This window comes from Lycium barbarum, chromosome 2 (assembly GCF_019175385.1).
Source record: "Lycium barbarum isolate Lr01 chromosome 2, ASM1917538v2, whole genome shotgun sequence".
In the NCBI taxonomy this organism is placed as follows: Eukaryota; Viridiplantae; Streptophyta; class Magnoliopsida; order Solanales; family Solanaceae; genus Lycium; species Lycium barbarum.
The window spans coordinates 99,139,737-99,163,399 of record NC_083338.1 but is presented as its reverse complement, the minus strand read 5'-3'; positions in this window follow the sequence as shown (position 1 = coordinate 99,163,399).

Below are 23,663 nucleotides of genomic sequence, written 5' to 3'. Positions count from 1 at the left end.
AGTCATCTTTAGAGGCTTCACCTTCAGAACTAGGGCCTTCAGAAGACTATTGATGCCCTTACACATCTTCATGAATAGCTTGTCCCTAGCCCGACTCTTTTTCTTCTCCTTGTTCAAGTCATCCCGGAGATCCACGCGGGCTTGAGCCAAAGATCCATAGGCGCTCTGCAAGGCATCCACAACCTCTCCCATCTTGGTTTGGGTCTCCATGTAATCCTTCATCTACTCAACAGTAAAATAGCCAGTACCCGCAGCGCTGCTAGATGACCCGGTCTCCATGGAAGGCCGTGCAAACCCCATCATGGCTGCCCTCACCGTAGCCATATCAGCCTATATGTGCTCCAGAGTACTCAGGGTCCGTGACTGACTCCCGACCTGTGGCCCACCACTGTCCTCGCTATCATCTGAGCCAGTCCTCTTCCTCTTTCCCCTACCCTGTGATCCCTTGACCTTAAATGCGCCAAAAGTGACATCGCGCTCCACATAGTGGTCCCCAGGCTCCATAGGCACCCCAGCATTACAGCAAAGATGGGTAATCAGGGTGGGAAACATCAAGCTCGGGCCAGCCTTGGCTACAAAAGCCCGCCACTCCTCGATCACCTGCATACCCATATTTACGGACACACCATCCAAGATGCAAGCCACCACAAGGCCCCTTGGGTAAGTGACATCAATAGTATTGCTCGAGGGGCGAACCCGCTAGGCAATGAGGTTTAACCACCTCCGGGCCTCAGGAGTAAAGTCTGCTCTTTATAGCCAAACGTGAGACAACTCAAGTAGCCTTCTTTCTCTTTGATACTCATACCAACATCCTCACCAACCACAGCCCGTTACCTTCAACATCCTTAGCCCAAAGCTCATCCTGTGGAGGGTTGGGCATCTCGTGAACAGCATTGATAGCCTCGGCACCCACCTTTATGGCAACCCCTCAGATAGTAATCTGCGGTTCCGAGACTGTCCAATCTACAGTAGGGAGCATAGCATAGAACTCCCTAATCCAGTTGCAGTTGATATCACCGGGTTCCTCGACTAACTGGCCCCAACCAATGCTGTGTAGAGTTTGATAGAATTCCGGGGCCAGCTCTTCAACCCGGTCCATAATGAAAGCCCTCTTGTGAAGCAGACCCTTGGTCTACTGTTCTATGAAATGCCTCTTACAAGCGTTGTTGGGGAATTTGACATATGCGGGGATAGCTGGGGGTTGTTGTCCTTATTGCTATTGTTGTTGTTGACCCGCCATAATAAGTGAGAGTGTTAGCCTAAAAAGGTGAAAAGCAGAGTTAGGTTAGTGTGGTATAATGAGTTAGTGGTGATAGACCATGTATAAAACAGTAGAAAAAGCCAAAAATTCGATTCCGCCTGAAGCAGCTCCATTGCGGCTGTGGTATGGCCGCTGCAGTGAAGCCGCTATAACGGTAAGAGGGCCGCTAAGGCATCGCTGTAGCGGTGCTTTGTCGGCTTAACGGGCTCGTTATAGCGAGTAGGTCACCGCTATAGCAGCCATCTCCCAAACTTGATGGCCCGCTCCCAGCGCCGGTTCCATCGCTACAGCGGTACCGCCGTAGCGGTGGAAGGATCGCCACAGCGGTCCCACCTTCTCCAGTCCGAAAAATTACTACCCCAACCCTGTTCCCAACCCAAAATTTTCACCATGGTTTCCCCGTTTTTGTCAAGGATCAAGTAGTATGATAGCATGCATGATTTTTGTAACTTGTTTACCCTATTTCAACTACCATAGTTACCAAAATTTTGAGCAAGAACACCAAAAATTTACACCATAACAAGACACCCACCCCAACATGAAAACTACCTCCCGTTTAGCAAATCTTCAGTATAAAGTGTTTCTAAGACATTATGAACGTGAATTAACCCTCAATGATCCAAGGAACTACCCTCCCTAAGAACCAAAAACCCCTTTTTTTGTCTAGAAAATCTAATTTCGTCATAATCTAGCAAGTTAAGCATGGAATTTTCGAAATAAGAAGCCATAGACAAGTTATAGGTCAGTGAAGGAGAGCACATACCTTGAAATGGTGAGAGATCTGCAATCCTGGCAAGAGAAAAATAATTTTTTGTGTGTAGAAGAAACCTGGGCTTTTTTAGATTTTATGTAAGTATTTGGTTAAATGGAAGGGGGTAGGGTGATTATAAGGGATTGGGGAGGGAAATGAGGGGTTGAGAAATGTATAAGGGGAAGAATTTTCGTGGGCAATAGAGAGGTTTTCAGTTATGGGGGAATAAAGGGAAGTGGGGGGAGGGGGGGGGGGGGTTGAACTGAGTTCACCTCCTTTTTGTTTTTTATTATGCCCGATGACCGCTGCGGGTGGCATATTGACCGCTGCAACGGTACCGTTATAGCGGTCCTTTGGTCGCTATAGTGGTGGCAGTGGAATTTTTGTTTTCGTTCTGTTATGTTGTTCATTTCTTTCCCCAAAGCAATGGCTCGAAACCCTGTTTCTCATGGTGTATGGCCCAGGAAGGTAACCCTTACCTCACCCCACCACGTTCGGGAACGAACGGTAGTTTAATTGATATCTTGTGTAACGACCCGTCCGGTCGTTATTTAATATTTAGCGAACCCATGCCCAATCTAGGTCGAGGGTCATAAATACTAAGCTCCATGATGTGTTTTAAGGGTTAAGAGTGGGAAAATCCAATTTCGAAAAGAATTAGAAATTGCGGGCCAGGAAAGGAAGCGGACCGCTATAGCGGTTAGTGGACTGCCATAGCGGTACCGCTATAGCGGCATACCGACCGTCGTATCGGTCCACGCGGGGCAGTGGCCCCCGTTTTTGTTACTTAGTTTATTTTCTCTTCTTTTCCTATAGGAAACTCCCAAGGGCTTCTCCTAGGGTTCCATATGAAAGGAAAAAACCCTTGACACCAAGAAAAAAAAAACCTTTCTAGTTTCCTCCCCACTATTCCCTACGAATATTGTCGCTCATGGGTTCGGATGAAGGCTAAGAAGACGAGCAATTTGTGGAGATTCAATTAGCTGCTCGTCAATGAGGTAGGTTATGGTTTGCTTGAGTTAGACTTTGATAAGCGAATCGTATATACTTTTAGAGTTTACGGGAGACTGCATGATTAGGTCTTCGGACATGGAATTTGGATGGACATACTCTTTAATGTGACTAAAATATTACGTAAATGATAGCTAGGGTTATAATGAGTTATTATTAATAGAAAGTGCTGTTATCACTGAGGGGTACTTCGTGTTTAATTTATGCAACCCTAGATGTGGGTGATTCCGTCTTTATACCTGATTGTGTTGAATATGCACATGGCTGTCTTCCTTGGAAATAAAAGATTTGTATTGAACGAACTATATTGAGTTGGATTGGCACTATGCCCATCAAGGGCAGGATGTATGATTGATTTGATATATTTCATCGTCGCATTGCATTGCATGGTTTATGAGGAAATGCTTGTAGCAGGCAAGGCTGAGTGTGGGCATTGTGTTATCTGGTCTTGTGGCCGTTGAGTTGAATACATAAAATATATATATGATTTGGATCCGCATTCGAGGTTCGTTCCGGAGCGGAGGTTTTTGCACGGGTCCGAGGAGTGAATCCAGATCGACTGGTACATGGACACCATAGGTCCTCTGTAGGTCATGACTACTGAGAAATTACATCAGATGGCATGTATGTACAGTGTGTTTGGGCCCTTGCATCGCATTTTGCATTTCACTGCACCTTATATTTCTATGATATACATGCATGTACTACTGTCGTTGATATTGAATATTCATCTTTATGTTTTCGTTGAGATTTTGGGTGGAGAGGGGATTAATCTAAGATAAGTATAGTAGCAGATTGTCCGATAGTGATCCATTTCCCTAGGTGCATCGTATTGTAGTGGCTAATTTGTGTAGGTGAACTCTACAAACATAAAGGGTAGAAGCTAGAGTATACGATGAGTGTGGGGACAGGAGTGAATAGGTTGGATGGGAGGGAGGGAACGATTGTGAGTAAGTAGAAGGCCCGTAATTCTTAGAAATAAAAGAAGTGAACAGCGAGAGTGGGAAGGCCAGTTATGAGGATGTAATAACCTTTATTTAGAATCTTGAGTTTCATTGACTTATCTGCTTATCTTATTAACTTTATATTGTGTTGCGTGAACTAATCTTAGTCGACCTATGATGCTTACCAGTACATATGGTGTATTAGTACTGCTCTTGCTACGCCTTTTCTGGGTGTACATGTGTTGCAGGTCTTAATTGAAGTTTCGCCGTGGGGATTTTCCTGACATTCTCCTATGGCCTCTCTTATCTCACTCCCAGCGGCGGCTGTGTCATTTATTTTGTCTTCTTGTACTATAGGAGCTCTTTTACTTGTCTAGACTAGATCCCGGGAAAGTTCTTTTCAGATTTGTTGTATTTTGAAAAAGTCTGTACGAAGTTTTTACTTTAATTCTGTAATTTTTAAAGATGGTTGTCATAATGGTTTTAAACGTTAGGTTTATTGGTAAGGGTTCGCCTACTAGGTTAGTAATATGGTAGGTGCCTGCAGGACTCGTGGGTTGGGTCGTGACAGATATGGATGAATCTGGTGATCCAGTAAATGAGACAATGTACAGGGGTATCATAGGATCTCTTATGTATCTAATAGCCAACAGACCTTATATAGTATTTAGTGTCGGATTATGTGCTAGATTTCAGTCAAGTCCTAAGGAATCTCACTTGAAGGTTGCCAAAAGAATTTTGAGGTATCTCAAGGGCATGCCAGACCTTGTCCTTTATTATTCCACATAAGACAGCTTTGAATTGGTTAGAAATGCAGATGCTGACTATGCTGGTTAATTGGTCGATAGAAAAAAAACATTCGGAATGGCTCATTTTCTTGGATCATGTCTGATATCTTGGGGTACGAAGAAACAGAACTCAGTTGCCCTTTCAACTACGAAAGCTGAATATGTTGCTGCTGCTTCTTGTTGTGCTCAACTGCTATAGATCAAGAAACAACTTGAAGGTTTCGGTGTTCTCACTGACTGTGTTCCTTTTCTATGTGACAATACAAGTGCCCTCAACATGGCAAAGAATCCAGTTCATGATAAACGAACCAAACACATCGATGTCAGACATCACTTTCTAAGAGATATTGTTGAAAAAGGTCTGATACGAATGGAGTTTTGCAAGACAGAGGACCAAGTGGCTGACATCTTCACAAAAGCGTTCAGTAGGGAGAATTTTTATAGAAATCATTTGGAGCTAGGCTTGATCAAACCTACCTAAGCCTCCAAAATATTTTTTGCTATGTAGAGGGGAGAGCTACAATGCAATAAAGTGTTTTTCAACAGCATCTAACTCATTTATACACTGTAACAGCTGTACACGCATAGCAGTCTTGGAAGTCAAAGTTGACATATGAGACAGTGTACATTTTAGATTTTCTGCCAAAATCTATCATGAAACAGCCCAGAGACCTGGTCTTGGGGGCTCAGCTCGACTCTTTTCAATGATACCAAAAGAGGGAAGAATGGAATGATAAGAAGGAAAAAGAAAGGAAGAAGACAAATGAACGGGAGGAAGAAATGTGAGATCTGATACGCAGGGGAAATCAGAAAGAAAAGGATCATCAGATCTGGTGTTCAGGGGGAACAAGTGGGAAGTGGGGTCTGGTCTTCAGGGGGAATTTTGTCTCCAAGTGTGTCATCATCAAAAAGGGGAAAATTGATAAGGTGCCCTATGATCCTATGTTTTGATAATTGACAAACTGATGGGAATCGACAAGAGACCTGGTCTACGACCTGTTTTGAATATATCGGGCATACTCAGTGGCACAGCTTTAAAGCTGAACCATACAACAGCAATGCTGCAACCCATGCATCTAGTCAAAAATTTGGATGAGAAGTCTCCATTACATTCCACATGTTCCCCAATATAAATTAAACATGTACCAACATATTGTGCAACACTTGGAAAACCTAAAATCACTTTAAAAAGTGTAGCCGTCACAAGAGTTCTAAGTGTTCAACTGACAGAGCTGAGAACAAACTGAAGGACCACATGCTAACTCTGAAGATATCCAAGTCTCTTAGTTTGTCTTAAGCTTTTTTCATTTGTACTTAATTGTAAACCTACTCCTCTTGTTTGAGAAGCTGTTTGTCGGTATTTAAAAGTCTCAAATTCAGATTGACGAAACTGTGTTTCCACAAGCTCTTGAGTGGTACATTAGGCTAGGATTAGTCTAACCGTAAAAATTAGGTGTGCGCGTGCCCTGGGCGATTCCTTGGGCGGTGCCCAAGGCCAAGTTTCCAGGAAACTCAAAGTTTTGAACCGTTAAAATAGATATACTGTGCGTGTTTTCCCTGGGCGACGCCCCAGGCGATGCACCAGGCCATTATATGCCTGGACCGATTTTTCTCGAATTTATATGCCTGGACCGATTGTTATATTCATTCGCACTTCGGTTTTGCCGACTTTTTGAGAGGAAACAACCCTAAAACTTCCCCAAAACATATAAGGTAAGTTCTTGATCAATTCCCATCATTACTTCATCAATCTAATGTCAAATTAACCTTAGTTTATCTCTCCAAACCCTAGATTCATGAAAACTCAAGAGAGAAGAAGACGGAGCGTGTAGAACTTCATCTAAAAGGTATGAACTTTGGTATCCCTTATTTAATTAATGACTTTTAGGATGGTATAGATTATACTATGTGATTGGAATCCACTAATGATTCACATAAGGATTCGAGCACAAGTTTTAAGGCTGAAAAGCCCGGGTTTTTTTAATAAGGGTATAAATCCCAAGAATTGGATAAAGCTCTAAATTTTGTTATTAAGAACCATTGTAGAACGATTGTTGAACTTGGAAGAATCCGTTTGCTAGATTTTAGTGGGAATTGAGGTATGTCTGTTTTTCAAAAACCTTTTTTTTGAAGTATGTTGTCCTGTTTGAAACGTGTAGATGATTGTTTGTGACTTGAAATCTTTCTTTGGAATATGGACATGATTGAAGCACTTGTTTGGATCTTAAACTTGTGTTACTATTGAATGGGTTTCTTGAACTTGGAATTGAATAAAAAAGTTGAATAATATTTCTAAATTGGTTATGACTTGAAATACCTCTATTCTGAGATGATGACTTGAGAAGGGATATTCGGCTCTAAGCCATGATTGATTATTCCCTTATATGCTATGATTTGTATCTTTGTTTGTGTTTGAGCCTGTATGGGCAAGCTGTGTGTTACACCTCGCACTTTCAGAGCATGAGTATGCCACGTACTTCACTGTATTAATGGAGTATTGGAGACGTCCAATGAAGTGTTGGAAGGTACAAGCCATGGGAAGTACGTAATAATGAAGTAAAGGATGAATTACAATCTCGTAAGTCGTAACCAGGAAGGAAAACCTTGGAACCAAAGGACATGACCATTATCAAGTATGGTTAATGATAAATATCATGTATGGAGAGTTTCGGAAGATTCCGGGATCAAGCAAATTGAGGAAAATAAGTTTATCAAAAATTTGGAGAACAATTGGTAGGATTTTGGACTGAAATTTTGGGTCATATTTGGAGGGGTATATCTCTGAGTATATCAGGAGTTTTGAGGTGTTTCAAGAGCCTAATATGAAGATCGTCGAGTCTAGTTTCCAACGCAATAAACCGTTTGTCAATATGACATCGGAGTAGGGAGTTATGGGCATTTTAAAACGGACTGTCAGAAGCCGCAAATCTACGCGGAAATTCTAGAAACCTCTTAAAAGGTCCATTGAATTCGACCCACTAGCCCAACCTGAATTGGGCTGCTATATATATATATATATATATATATATATATATATATATATATATATATATATATATATATATATCCCTTTATGTCATCTAAATCACCAAATTTCTCACCATTTCTTATCTCCACCCTTCTCTAGAGCTCTCCACACTTATCTCTCCACAATAAGAGAGTTATTGAGAATTCTTAAAGGTTCTATAACACTCCACAACCCTCTAGAAATCTCCTAACATCTCTACACCCCTCTAGAATTTCCCACACCTCTCTCTCCATTATAAAAGTGTTCTTGAAGGTTCACCATCATTCCAAAAACATTCTATACCATCACAAAAGAGGATCAAACTCCTAAACCCCAAGCTAATTCATGGAGAAGGATTGTTCTTGTCTCTACTTAATGTTGTGATGAATTTGGTCTTGGAAGGACAAACGTTGAGTGGATAAGGAGGCTGAAAGGTACGTTAAGGCTAGTCCCTTTCTTTCAAAAGGCATGATTCCTATGTTATGATTCCAAATATTTTTCCATAACCTTCTTACTTCCAAAAGTTAGAAGTTCATGATTCTTAAAAGGTTCTTATGATACTAAAGATGAGATGTTTTCTATGGTGAACATGATGATGATGATGATGATTTTAATTCTAGAAATTCCAAAGCTTATGATTTTAATGCTATTATGAGATTATTTCATGATTTTCTCGATTTTATTCATTGTTGTTGATCTCACCTTATAATAATTATTCCTTCAAGGTGAGATATAGTGATGATGAATGTTCCATAATATAAATCGGAGGTTACCGACCTTACGTCACTCCGATAGAGTCGTAGCTTTTATTTGGGCTCTCATGTATATATATATATATATATATATATATACAAATCGGAGGTTACCGACCTTACGTCACTCCGATAGAGTCGTAGCTTTTATTTGGGCTCTCATGCATGCTTTAAGTGTTTGCATATATATATATATATATATATATATATATATATATATATATATATATATATATATATAGGGTTACGCCGGGCCTAGTTGGCCGGGCAGACACCACTACGGTTGGCGTAGTGGGCGGATTATGGATAATGATAATAACACCGTGTCTATATGGCATTGGCAGACACCACTAGTGGGCGGCGTGAGATGATTACCCCGGATGCAGGAGGCCCAGACGCGGGCTAATGATGATAAAACCGTGCCTATGGCCGGATAACATAACAGCGTACCTATATGGTCGGGCATTTTACTTATATATATACACACACATTTATAATGTTGATTTTAAAAGTTAAAGTTAGCATGCATGGTATCCGCCTTAAGAGGAAATCAGATATACAGGTTATCTCTTTATCTCATGCTTCTTTATTCTTGTTTATGTTATTCTTCATGCCTTACATACTCAGTACACTGTTCGTACTGACGTCCTTTCTTGTCGACGCTGCGTTCATGCCCGCAGGTAGATAGGGAAACGGAATCAAATCCGTAGGTGCTTTATTAGCGGATTCTCAGGAGCACTCCACTTACTTCGGAGTTGTAGTCTATTAGTATTGGTATTCACGGTCACTTGTATTCTATGTAGAGACTCGTAGACATGTGTGTACAGTTAGACATTTCCTAACCCTACCGGTTCATATCGTTGTGTAACATTTTAGTAGCCTTGACGGCTGGTGATGATGGCCATAACTGTTAAAGATTATATAGAAGTGTGTCTTTATGTTGTGATATATGTCCTTACAGATTATGATATCCATGAGCTATCTTTATGGTCCACCCAGAAATGATTATGAGATGCATGTTTAGAGGTGCTCGGTGTGTTAGCTCCGGGTGCCCGTCATGGCCCTCTGGTTGGGTCGTGACAAAAGTGGTATCAGAACAGTTCGTCCTAGGGAGTGTCTACGAGCCGTGTCCAACGGAGTCTTTTTTATGGGTGTGAAATGCGCCACACTTATAAACAGGAGGTTGCGGGGTATTTTGGAATGTTTGACCCTTCCTTCTCATCTTAGATCGTGTCGTAGAGCTAAAGAATATGATGTGATGTCTCTGATTCAATTCCTAATTGTTTTGATTGTGGATAAGCAGTTGATTATGCTGCTATGAAGTAATTGATGAGAATTGCCATTGATACTTCGAAAGGTATGTTTCCTGCCTTATTGATATTGATGGAATTCAATATAAGAACTCGAGCTAGATGTTACAAGTATTTGTGATCGCCCTGTGAGGCATTGGATGTATTTTCGGGGCTGTGTGCAGGAATGAGGTAGTAAGAAGTATAGAGGAAACTCTGCTGAAATTTTTACAAATTGAATTGTTTGAATGTCTATGCTATAGAGAAAGAATGAAGGGAAAATGTGACAATCGGATGTTTGGTAAGTCATGATTGAATGAACCATTATGAGACGCTTTTAAAGAGAAGTTTTAGAATGATTTTAATTTAATTTAAAGAGGATAAAATTGATTAGTGATTAAAGGAACTGGAATGAGTAGCATTCGAGATTTCAGAGAATTGAGATTTATTGAAGATATAGGGAAAGTTGGCTCTAAGAATTCAAATATAGTATTACGATTTATAGATTGGTGAGTAAGAGATAACGAAGAGATATTGATAAGGGAAAGGAAGTTAATGAGTAGGGGAAAGTTTTACTCTAAAAGCTTATACATATACATAAGATTAGGACGGGTTGATGACAAGCACACAGACTCGTTTTATTAGACTTTCCTATATGATGTGGGTTTACATTGGGATTTAGAAGTCATCAGTCATTCCATTTCAAGGGGATTCTGAGTATTTGATAGTTGGTACTATTCTGAGAATCATTATGGCAAGTTACTTCGGATGTTAATGACGACCTTGAACTCAAGAATGAGAAATAGTTAGGTAAGTTGGATTGCAATTATGATTGTTTTCTGGATTGTTTATATAACTTCTAAATGTGATGTTAGTAGGCCGACGAAGGAAGTAGGGATTGTATCAACCTTAGGAATATGTGGTGTATTTGTAGCTGATCCTTATAAGGAGGCTTTACCTCAAATTTTTTGGACTGGTGTTATGAAGGTTGTTGACGATAGAGAAATTAGATGCGATGTCGGTTTATGTGTAAGGAGAGAAGAGAGTAGGTGTACAAGTGAAGATAAAGTATTGCAAAGATCGATTCGGTTGCTACAAGAAAGTAAAGGATGCGAGGTTGATTATCTTAGACAAAGAGACAGGGTACAAGTACGAGTAAGGATTTTTAAGTAAAGTTATATCGCCAGGAATTACAGTTAGGACGTAGGAAGGTATGCTAGGAAGACCTACAGATTTAGACATACGAAAAAAAAAGGTTAGGAGTATATGAGCTTTACAATTAGAATTCTCTGGCTAGCTGGGCAAAAAGAGAGGGGAGATGTATTAGAGCCACAGATTCAGGACAAAATCAAATGGCAACGGGATATCCTGCACGAAAAGGTGTTGAAAAGGGATAAAAAGATAAGTCACGAGTGGCTGCATCGAGTATTATGTATACCCTTATGATTGTTGTTACGACATGTTAAAAATATTGATTGTGTCGTATGTCAAAATTGAGGTAGCAAGCACTGCACGAAGAATCAGGATTGGGTTTTCTTGGGAATTAAAGTCAGATAGCGGTAACATGACCAAATATGTAAGCACGAGCATTAAGAAAAAGAAGGTCATGATATCATGAAGGGGAGAGAAACTTGGAAAAGGAAAACGTATACACATTGAGGATCAGGTAATATATTTGAGGAAAAGGTTAGGACGAAAGCAGGAAAGCAGACAATAGGATAAAATTTAAATAAATCAATGGGAGATACAGTAATATTGTACGTGACACAAGATGAACGTGAGGACCCCTGAACCAACCTATACGTCTTCATAACTAGAAGGTTGTAAATAATGGACAAAGGTGCATCCTTGAGAAGAAATAAACGGATCTTATGAGAGCGACGAGGAAATTTTAAACTCCTGAGATTTAAACAGGAGGATGGATGTGAACCCAAGATTGGTATGCCTATTTAAGGGAAGAAAGTACCTCAAGAAGAGATTTTCAACGTCAAAGGGATTCGCACTCGTAACGAAACACTCCAAAGTTTCCTAACCTAAGAGTAAAGGATGACTAATGGAAACAGGAATTTTATAAGTAAAAGAAACAATGAGGACTAAAGGAAGGAGGAGGTGTTAACGAAGTGGTTAAAGGGAATTACGTGGCCGCGACAACAAAGAGAAGGTTAATGAGCTAGTAGGCTTGCCCAAGGGAAAAAAAATTGAAATTATAAGACAATGGTTGTGTGAAAGATGCAAAGATGCGATCAGGAAGAAAACCGAGAAAATTCGAGATATATATATATATATCTGTGTGTGTGTGTACAAGTTGCAGTATCATAAAAGAAGATGAAGACTCGACGAAAGAAGAAAGGAAAGGGGGTACTTTGTGAGGATTTCATGATGAGAACAAGAACCGACAGAACACTAGAAGGACTATGATGCATAGCTGTGATGCAAACAAGAAGTTAAGAAGAATTACGGGACAAAATGAGCTAAGCTAATGAAAGGACGAGTCATGGAAATGGATGGTGTAGAATATCAACTTTTAATGATATAGTAGAGACATAAATCGGAATTGGGAACGTAGAGCAAAGAGAATTTCAAGGATATTAAGAAGATAGTCGTGGAGAAAGACTAGGGCTAAAGGAGCGTGGTATAGGCGGAAACTCCATAAGGGGCCTAATGAATTTCGATGTCCCCATTAATTCGTTAGCCTAGGGGACTACTAGTTATGAAAGGTAGAAGTGAAAATACAATAAAGAAGGCATCTGAATTGGATCTGATATGTATGAGCGTTTTTATTTGATACAAGACCTCAACTGGCAGAAAGGAAAATAAGTTAAACCATGCGATGAAAAGAACTTCGGCATTATATGGAATACAGGAGTTGAAGGATCGCTAAGGCCGGCCAGATAATTATCAAAGACGGTTAATATTCGAAGGTTACTGGTATATGAGAACAACCTCTAAAGGGGGGAAGAACAAATTTAGTTCTAAAATGGACTATAATATTCCCAAGTTCAAAAGAGGGAAATGTACTGGTTTGAAAGAGCTGAAATTCGAGATGAACCAATATGTCAAGAATGTGCTAAAGAAAAGTGAGAATGAATTAAATGCAGGTATATCAGGAGACAAATATGGAAGCAGAATAAGTTTCGCCAGTGCGATATGTTGTATTCCGAACTATGACTCGAATCACTTGCGTCGAAGAAATTTTAGCTACATTTAGATATGCAGTAAAGTACTCCAAGGGATAGCAGAAGAAGTGATAAAGGCTGCATGTGACCAGGGTTAAGTATAAGGGACAATGGGGATTACTAACAAGAACTTGTACACTAGAAGAGATGAAAGATTTAAAAGAGGAATATTTATAGGAAGTTCAATGATCTTCAAAGGAAAGGAAGATAGTGTGCTTATGGATAGCAAGATAGCAGTACTGCCTGAGATTAGGAAGTACCTCGTAAGTTGTGAAATTCCAAGTCATCGATTATACCAATTGTGAGAGTGTATGACATAGAACGATATAAACAATCACCGTAATGAAATGGCCAGTAGAATGGTGCAAGGTCGACGAGTACAAAAAAGGATAATCTAAAGTAGCACCAGAGAAGCAAGTAAGGAAAGGTGTCATATCGGAGCAAGAGAGTTTGTATACTAGTAGAGAAATAAGGAGCAAGGCAAAAGAGTACAACAATTAAGAATATTCGCAAGATCGGCGGAGAACCGTAGCGATCATGAGCCGAGACCAGCTTAATGAGAACATGACGATAGCTGGATATTAGTTGACCACTGAGTACATACGTAAGAACAAGAGAATATGAAACTAATGAATGAGTTCAACAAATAATTGGGAGAATATGAAAGAATACTAATGAGCCCATAGTATAAGATCATGGAGATCAGGAACTAAAGGAGGACAACCATTTCAAGAAATTAATGATAGCATCGTAAGCTCGCAAGCGACAACATTCGAGGACGATTGTTTCTAAGGGGGGAAGGTTGTTATACCTCACACTTTCAGAGCATGATTATGCCACGTACTTCACTGTATTAATGGAGTATAATGACGTCCCATGAAGTGTTGGAAGATACAAGCCATGGGAAGTACGTAATAATGAAATAAAGGATGAATTACAATCTCGTAAGTCGTAACCGGGAAGGACAACCTTGGAACCAAAGGACATGACCATTATAAAGTATGATTAATGATAAATATCATGTATGGATAGTTTTGGAAGATTCCGGGATCAAGCAAATCGAAGAAAATAAGTTTGTTGAAAATTTGGAAAAAATTGGCATGATTTTGGATAGAAATTTTGGGTCAACTTTGGAGGGGTATATCTTCGGGTATATCAAGAGTTTTGAGGTGTTTCAAGAGCCTAAAATGAAGTTCGTCGAGTCTAGTTTCCAATGCAATAAATCATTTGTCAATATGACATCAGAGTAGGGAGCTATGGGCATTTTAAAATGAACTGCCAGAAGCTACGAATCCACGCGGAAATTCTAGAAACTCTTAAAAGGTCCATTAAATTCGGCCCACTAGCCCAACCCGAATTGGGCTGCTATATATATCCCTTTAAGTCATCTAAATCACCAAATTTCTCACCATTTCTTATATCCACCCTTCTCTAGAGCCCTCCACACTTATCTCTCCACAATAAGAGAGTTAATGAGAATTTTTGAAGGTAAAACAACACTCCACAACCCTCTAGAAGTCTCCTAACATCTATACACCCCTTTAGAATTTCCCATACCTGTCTCTCCATTATAAGAGTGTTCTTGAAGGTTCTCCATCATTCCAAAAACATTCTATACCATCACAAAAGAGGATCAGACTCCTAAACCCCAAGCTAATTCATGGAGAAGGATTGTTCTTGTCTCTACTTAATGTTGTGATGAATTTGGTCTTGGAAGGATAAACGTTGAGTGGCTAAGGAGACCGAAAGTTATGTTAAGGCTAGTCCCTTTCTTTCAAAAGGCATGATTTCTATATTATGATTCCATATATGTTTCCATAACCTTCTTACTTCCAAAGGTTAGAAGTTCATAATTCTTAAAAGCTTCATATGACACTAAAGATGAGATGTTTTCTATGATGAACATGATGATGATTTTAATTCTAGAAATTCCAAAGCTTCTGATTTTAATGCTATTATGAGATTATTGAGCTTATTTCATGATTTTCTCGATTTTATTCATTGTTGTTGATCTCACCTTATAATAATTATTCCTTCAAGGTGAGATATAGCGATGATGATTGTTCCATAATATAAATCGGAGGTTACTGACCTTACGTCACTCCGATAGAGTCGTAGATATACATGCTATCTCATTATCTCATGCTTCTTTATTCTTGTTTGTGTTATTCTTCATGCCTTACATACTCAGTATACTGTTTGTACTAACGTTTTTTCTTGTGGATGCGGCGTTCATGCCCGTAGGTAGACAGGGACACGGAATCAAATCCGTAGGTGCTTTATCAACTGATTCTCAGGAGCACTCCACTTACTTCGGAGTTGTAGTCTATTAGTATTGGTATTCACGGTCACTTGTATTCTATGTAGAGACTCGTAGACATGTGTGTACAGTTAGACATTTCCTAACCCTACCGGTTCATACCGTTGTGTAACATTTTAGTAGCCTTGACGGCTGGTGATGATGGACATAATTGTTGAAGATTATATAGAGGTGTGTCTTTATGTTGTGATATATGTCCGTACAGAATATGATATCCATGAGCTATCTTTATGGTCCACCCAGAAATGATTATGAGATGCATGTTTAGAGGTGCTCGGTGTGTTATCTTCGGGTGCCCATCATGGCCCTCTGGTTAGGTCGTGACACTGTGCTAGTCCAGAGGACGATTAGCCATTATGGATCCTAACGTATCGATATGAGTATTGCTGTGTCAGTCCAGAGGATGAGTGACCTCCGAAGTGTTCCGCCCGGTGCATCTATTGTTGTGTCAATCTAGAGGATGATTGACCTCCGAGGCTGATAGCCCACTGCATCTATTGTTGTGCTTGTCTAGAGGACGATTAGCCTCCGTGGTTTCCTAGCTCGGAGTATCGATTGATTGATTTTCCTGTGAGTGGCTTGTTTTGGTATTTTTGTTGCCTGTGAGTGGCTTGTGGAAATCGTGAATTCGTAAGTGACATACTTGACATGGAAAGCAGTAAAGAGTTAAACTTGATGTATTCTACATTATTGGATTATCTGATGATTTTTCTGAGTTAATGGCTTATTCTATTTCCGAGCTCACAAATTATATCATTTAATATTGTTTTACTAATTATTATTATTTTATGGCTACTTTAATTTGTTTAACTATTTCCCTTAGACACTCACTGAGTACCCAGTACTCAGGCATACCATTGTTGTTTTTGATGGTATGTTAGGTAACGAAGAAGAGTAGGTACAAGCAGATCTCGTGGATTAGGAGTACCTGCTGCTTTCCAAAATTTTGGTGAGCCCACACCTTCATTCGTGGGACTCCCTCTATTTTTTTTGATTGCTTTTAGTTTCGGGGCTGCGTCCCGATGAGTCAGACATTTATTCATTATTTTATAGGCTCCATAGATAGATGCTGTTTTGTGGGTATTGGTTGAGTCGTTGTTTGCCTCTCATGGGTATTTCTACGCTTTGAAAATCTATTTATTACAGACTTCTGCTGATTTTATTTCTTAAATTATGGGCATGAATTTATTTAGTTATTTTATAATGTATTTTAATTAGTTAAGGAAATATTATTAAAAAGGGAATTGATGGTTATTGATTCATAAGGTGCTTCTGGTGTTGTTTATAGCATCGGATGCCTATTACGTCCAGGGTCGGGTTTGGGGCGTGACAAGCTTTGTATTAAAGCTAGCACCTACTATGTCCTAGGATTGTCTATGTCTGTGGAGTTGTGTCTAGTGGAGTCTTCCTTGTCCAGCCTGATCACCTGCATGACTGCTAGGGAATTTATAATGTTTCTCACTCTTCTTCATTCTAGATTCTCCTATAGAGCTTGAATTTCCCTTAGGATCGTTCTGACGCATTCGTTAATTCGTGCTTCGTAGAAATGGATTTAGCTCGTGCAGGAGCTGCTAACCAAGAGAGTAATGGTGCTTCTGATTCATCATCTGGTGGACGAGCCGCTAGGATCACTAACCGAACCACTGCTGGGGTTGAGAACGGTAATAGAGACTAAGCACCACCGCCAGCACCACCTGCTCCAGCTGCCCCTGCTACAGGGATGGCTGATATTGGATCGACACAGAGTGCGATCCAGATGCTTACCACCTTTGTTGCAGCCCAACACCAGCGTGGAATTATGGACCCAGCACTGGGTGGGGAAAGACTTAAGCACTTTTTGGGGCTGAATCCGCCCAAGTTCTTTAGTTCGCGAGAGAAGGATGATCCCCAATACTTTATGGATTAGACTTTCATAGCTCTAAGGGTTATGGGTGCGCATGGTTCTGAACCTGTGGAATTTGCATCATATCAATTGATGTCACAACCTATTTCAGCCTAGGTCATGCGGGCACCTACCTTTCCCACCTCGGTAGGCGAACCCTTAACTCAGCGTTCATAATTAATAAAAATAATAGCGGAAGAAGTAAAATGACGTAAGTCTCACAATATAATATAATGTAGATAAGTGCGGAAGTAAATGAATCCACCCCAGTATCTGGTTTGGTCATACAAGAGCATCTAAATCCGAATACAAAGGTCTGAATTATAATACATAAATAGTCTCAAATCATGTCTTGAAGGAAAAGTAAGACATAAGCAATAGAAGAGTCTTAGAGGTCAGTGGACGCCATGCTCATCCTGGAAAACTCAAGTGGAAGCTGAAGAGTCGATCAGGCACGAGTCAGAGAAGTAGATCCGGCCTGATACTCTGCATTCATAAAAGAATGCAGCAAGGGCAGGTCAGTACAAACAACAGTACTGGTAGGCATCATAGGCCGACTAAGCATAGTTAACACAATTCAGAAAATAACGCAGATAAACAAGTAAACAAATCATGCTTGAAACAACATAATCGTAATTGAGTATCCGTCAACACCTATGTAAGTATCTTACCCCAATATAATAGGTCTGAGTATATCCGATCCTGAAACAATCACCACAATAGAATCATCACAGTCCAATCATCAACAACACAATCGTCACAATACAGTCATCACGACATCTCTCTCAAGTCATAATGCAATACAGTGCAATAATGGTATGAATGTGATGCCATGCCATGCTATAAAAAATGAGGTGTGCACATGCACTCCGGACGGAAATATAAACGTCTCGGCAGCACAACCTAGCGTGACTTGCGAAGTCTAAGTCCTACCAGTCCCGGATCTTTGCCAAACAGATAGACGGGACCCTAGCTAATTGCTCACAGGGGGAGTCTCACCGACACCACCCTAGGGGACCCGCGGAGCCCATGCACTAACAATTGATTCTGGAATAACGTCGGAATCGGCCATGCAACAACGATGCCCGAATATAACCATCGGACATCGGCCTCCTCACAATCACTCAAAAGAGTTGTCAAATATCAGTTTCATAAATCAATGATTCCGGAATTGAACCTCGGACATCGGCCTCCTCACAATCACTCAAGTAAAAGAGTTTATCAAGTGTCAGTTTCATATAAACAACGATGCCGAAATGGATCTTCGTACATCGGTCTTTTTCACAATAACTCAAGTAAAAGAGTTTATCAAATATCAGTTTCGCTCAATCAACGATAACAGATCATCACCGGATATCGGCCATGCATGATAAATAGGAGAGAATGCGTGCAATGCATATGTCAATCACCAACAGTCGAGTTCAATATCACCAATACTACAACGGTTATGCCAACAACGTATCACATCACAATACCAACAGTGGGTTTGCCAACAATATATCAAATACAAGTACTAAAAATGAGTATGTCAATCCTATTCCAAATCAGGACAACGAGCAGAATTCTATATCTACCAACTACACATGGCATCAAGCCAACACAATTGAACAATCAACACGCATAACGGGGTGGCTAGTCCTAACACACATCAGGGCCCAACCTAAGGCAATATCCAACTCAAATCCACACATGAAGGTTCACATGTTGTCACCGACATTATAATCTAAATATGTGATTCGCTATACGAAGTCTTACCAAAGGTAAACCATAACCTACCTGGACAGCCGAACCGCAACACCAACAAGTCACTCTATCGCCTTGCCCTTCCTCTGAAGTTCAGAACCAAAGTAGTCTAAGCATAATCGAATTCTAAATTAGAAATCATGAAGAATGATACTAATATTGCTATGATATCGATTAGGTCCATTTTAACCCTAGAAATTGGAAAAACAGGCCCACAAGGGCTAAAAGGGAAATTCACGGGTAAAATACCAAATTGAATCCTAGGTACTCATAACCCAATCATTAATTGTTGATCTAACTCAAGAATTGGTCTAAATCTGATTTCTAGTAGAAACCCCCAAATTGGGTATGAACCCTAATTCTCCAAATCCGAAATTCAACGTTAAAAGTGAAAGATATATGATTACTAAGCTTAGATTCATCAAGTTTTATCATCAACATCATCAATTTATCATATAGGACCCTAAGGGAAAATCTCCCAAAACCCTTCTTCAAATTCCAACTCTAAGAGATTGTAAAAGGGAAGGGGGAATTCTAAGATGATTGTGATTAAGGAAGAGTAAAGGATTGGACAAAGTTTACCTCCAAGAATCTCCTCAATTTGTCTCCAAGAACAATTTTTCCAAGCTCCAATATCGAGATATGATATAATGAGGGTCTAAGACTTATTTAAGTCACATTAAATGAAATATCACTGCCGTGGCCACCACGGCGGAGGAAGTGCCGCTACAGCGGTGCCACTACGGCGACTGGTACATCGCTGTAGCGTATTTCACTCATGACTGCCCAGCGGCCATCACACCGCCATGGCGGTGCCGCTGCGGTGGCTCTGGTGCCGCCGTTGCGGGCACTAGACACCAGATTTTCATAAATTTTCTAAGTCCTCAATCGAAATTCCGGGATATTCTCCAGGCCATCTGCTCACAACCCGACCACCTTACCCCATACAAAAATACACTACGAACGCACTCGTGGTCTCAAAATTTCCAACGAAGGTCTTGTTGACCGAGTCAACCACCAGCGCCTACTTTCCATTTCCTATCCAAACTCCCGAGATGCATCAAAATGCATTGGGAACCAAACCAATCATGCATACAGGTTATAAAAATTATCCGAACCTCTCGAAGTTGACAAAACTCTGAAAAAGGTCCGTTTTCCCAAAAGTCAACCTCGGGTCAAAAATGAGTCAATCAATGCTCGGAAGTGCCAAAAGTGCCAAAAGAGCTATAACGACCAAACGGGTCGTTACATCAGATACCAATTGAATTGTTGCTCATCCTGGAGGAAGTAAAAAAGAAAAGTAGGGAAATACCTGAATCAGTGAACAACTGGGGATATCGGCTATGCATATCAGACTCAGTCTCCCAAGCAGCCTCTTCTACAGGGCGGTGCTTCCATTGCACCTTCACAGAAGCAATCTCCTTAGACCTCAACTTTCAAACCTGCCTATCCAAGATCGCGATAGGCTCCTCCTCATAAGTCAAATTCTCATCAAGCAATATAGAATCCCAACGGATAATGTAGGTACCGTCGGCAAGGTATCTGTTCAGCATCGAAACATGGAAAATCGGGTGAACTCCCGCCAAGCCTGGCGGCAATGCTAACTCATAAGCTACATCACCTATATAATCCACGATCTAAAACAGGCCCATGTATCTAGGGCTCAACTTTCCCCTCTTACCAAACCTCATAACACCCTTCATGGGTAAAACCTTCAATAGAACCTGATCACCAATAGCAAACTTCAAATCCCGAACCTTCCGGTCTGCATACTTCTTCTGCCGGCTCTGAGCTGCCATGAGTCTGGCCTGAATAACTCTCACTCTATCAAGGGACTCTCTCAACAGATCCGTGCTCCCAGGTCGAGTCTCGAACCCATCGAACCAACCAATCGGAGAACTACAGCTCCGACCATATAAGGCCCCAAAAGGCGTCGTACCAATACTTGAAAGATAACTGTTGTTGTATGCAAACTCTAGCAAGGGCAAGTGCTGATCCCAGTGACCACCAGAATCCATAACACACGCTCTCAACATGTCCTCAAGCACCTGAATGGTCCGCTCAGACTGGCCATCGGTCTGGGGATGGAAAACTATACTAAAGTCAAATCGGGTACCCAACTCATCATGAAATACTCTCCAAAATCGGGAAGTAAAGATAGTACCCCGATCAGATACAACAGAAATAGGGATCCCATGTAATCTCACAATATCCCGAATATATATATCTTGGCTAAATTCTCCGCGGTCTAAGAAACCTGATGTCACGACCCAAACCGATGAGTCATGATGAGTGTCTGACCTCTAGTGACCAAGCACCCATAAACACGTATCTGACACATACTGAACATCAAGGGCCCATAAATGGCATAAACTGATCTCATAAAAGGGAAACATCAAAGCTCTGTACAATCTGCATATATACACAAACATGCTAAAGAACAAGTAAGCCAACTAGGCTCGACAAGGCTACATCATCTGACTAATTGTTACACCTCAAAAAAATTTATGTCGTCAGGTGGTAGATAGACTAACGTAGGGTAAGAAGTATATGATGTTTCTTCAAGTAAGAAGTAGTACTTAACGGTTCTAATTAATATTCCAAAGACATTTGAAGCAAGAAAAGAAAGTTCGATGAAGAATGTAAGCTACAAGTAGTGTTTTGGAAGGGGTTTTGCAATGTACCGAACCAATGTTGACTCAATGATGTCTTGAGGAAGAGTTATGACACCTCTTAGATTGTTAATGAAGTGTTAAACAAGTGCTAAGAAGGTTCCATAAGGATTGGAGATCAAATGAAACGATGAGATTAACTTCAGAAAAATAGAGTTATACGACCACTTATACGGTCCGTATAACTTTATACAGTCCGTATAACGGGTCCGTATAACCTTACAGAAAAAGGGATTTCCCTGATGGAGCAATATGGCCATTTATACAGACCGTATAATATTATACGGACCGTATAAGGGTTCGTATAAGTCCCGTCGGGCTGAGTATTTTCCAAGTATAAATACATGTTCCCACTTATAATTTTTAATTCTTCCAACTTCACCACTTTTCTCAAGACCTCTAGAAGGTTCCACATATTTCACTAACATAAATTCAAGGGAACCCAAAGATCAAATACCAAAACTAGCAGAATCAAGTGCAAGAATGTTAATGAGGGTTGATGGAAGCTAGAAATTTCTTTGGAAGTGGAGCTAGGGTTTTCTCCAACTGAAGCATTTCCATCAAAAAAACCACTCCTTTACAATCAAAGGTGAGTTTTATGATCATTTCATGTTATTAAGAATATTGAATGGTTGAAACACTTGGATTGAGGAGGAAAGTGGAATATGGAGCTCAAATATGAAAATAGTGGTATTCTTGAATAGTAGTTTGACATGAATCAGGATTCTTGACATGTTATGAGTATAATATTTTTTTATAAATGGTATTAAGAACATTGGAGAAGCATTTTATGAGGATGAATGTGGTGTTATATTATGGCTATGGTTATGAATGACTTTGAGAGAGAATTTTGAGAATTGGATAATGTCAAACTTGTGAAGTTATTGATATGATATTATGAATGTTGCTATTGATGTTTGGGAGTTGTTATATTATATGGAGGAAGTTGTAGAAACAAAGGAGATGCTGCCCAATTTTCATTATCTTTAGCTTAGCTTCAAGTATGTTTCCGATTATCTAATCTTAGTACAAATTCCCTTGAATGTAGAATTACGAACTTGGAAGGAAGCGCTTAGTTGGCAAGTTAGAAAGGCTAAAAGGTATGTGAGGCTAGTCCCTTCTTCCCTAAGGCATGATTCCTACAACATGACTTCCTTTAGCTTTCCATGACTCTTTTATATTCTGAAAACTATGAGTCTATGATTATCAAGAGCTTCTCATGAAATAAAGATAAGAGATGCGTTGTGAATATGACAGTGATGATGATGATGAGTCTAAGTCTAGAGATACCAAAGCTTATGATATGATATTCCTATGAAGCTAATGATTCCTTGATGTTATTCATTGTTTCTAGGCTCACCTTATAATGCTAGTTCCTTCAAGGTGAGGCATGATGATTATGACTACTCCATAATAGAATCGGGGGTTCTCGACCTTACGTCACCTCGATAGAGTTATAGCTTATCTCTGAGTTCTTATGCATGCTTTATGATAAGTATATAATAATGAGATTACACCGTGCCTAAATGGCCGGGCAGACACCGCTAAGGCGAGGGGCATATACACCATGTCCATATAGCATAGGTAGACACCACTAGTGGGCGGCATGAGATGGTTACCCCCCACGCGGGAGGCCTGGACACGGGCTAATGATGATCACACCGTACCTATATGGTCGGACAACTTATATATATATATATATATATACATACTTGATATGATGTTGTTTATGATGTAATTTAGCATGCACTATTCCGCCTCAAGTGACATTCAGTTACATGTTCTTTCCTTACTTGATGTTTCATTATCTCTTCGATATGTTATTATTGTTCATGCCTTACATACTCAGTACAATGTTCGTACTGATATCCTTTCCTTTTGGACGCTGTGTTCATGCGCACAGGTAGACAGGGAGGTGGCCCAGATTCCTAGGAGCTACTCAGCAGATTTACAGGAGCACTCTACTATTCCGGAGGTGCCATTTTTGATACATTATTTTGTATATGTATTTAGGGCACGACGGGGTCCTGTCCGGTCCCTATGCCTCTGTACTTTAGTAGAGGCTCG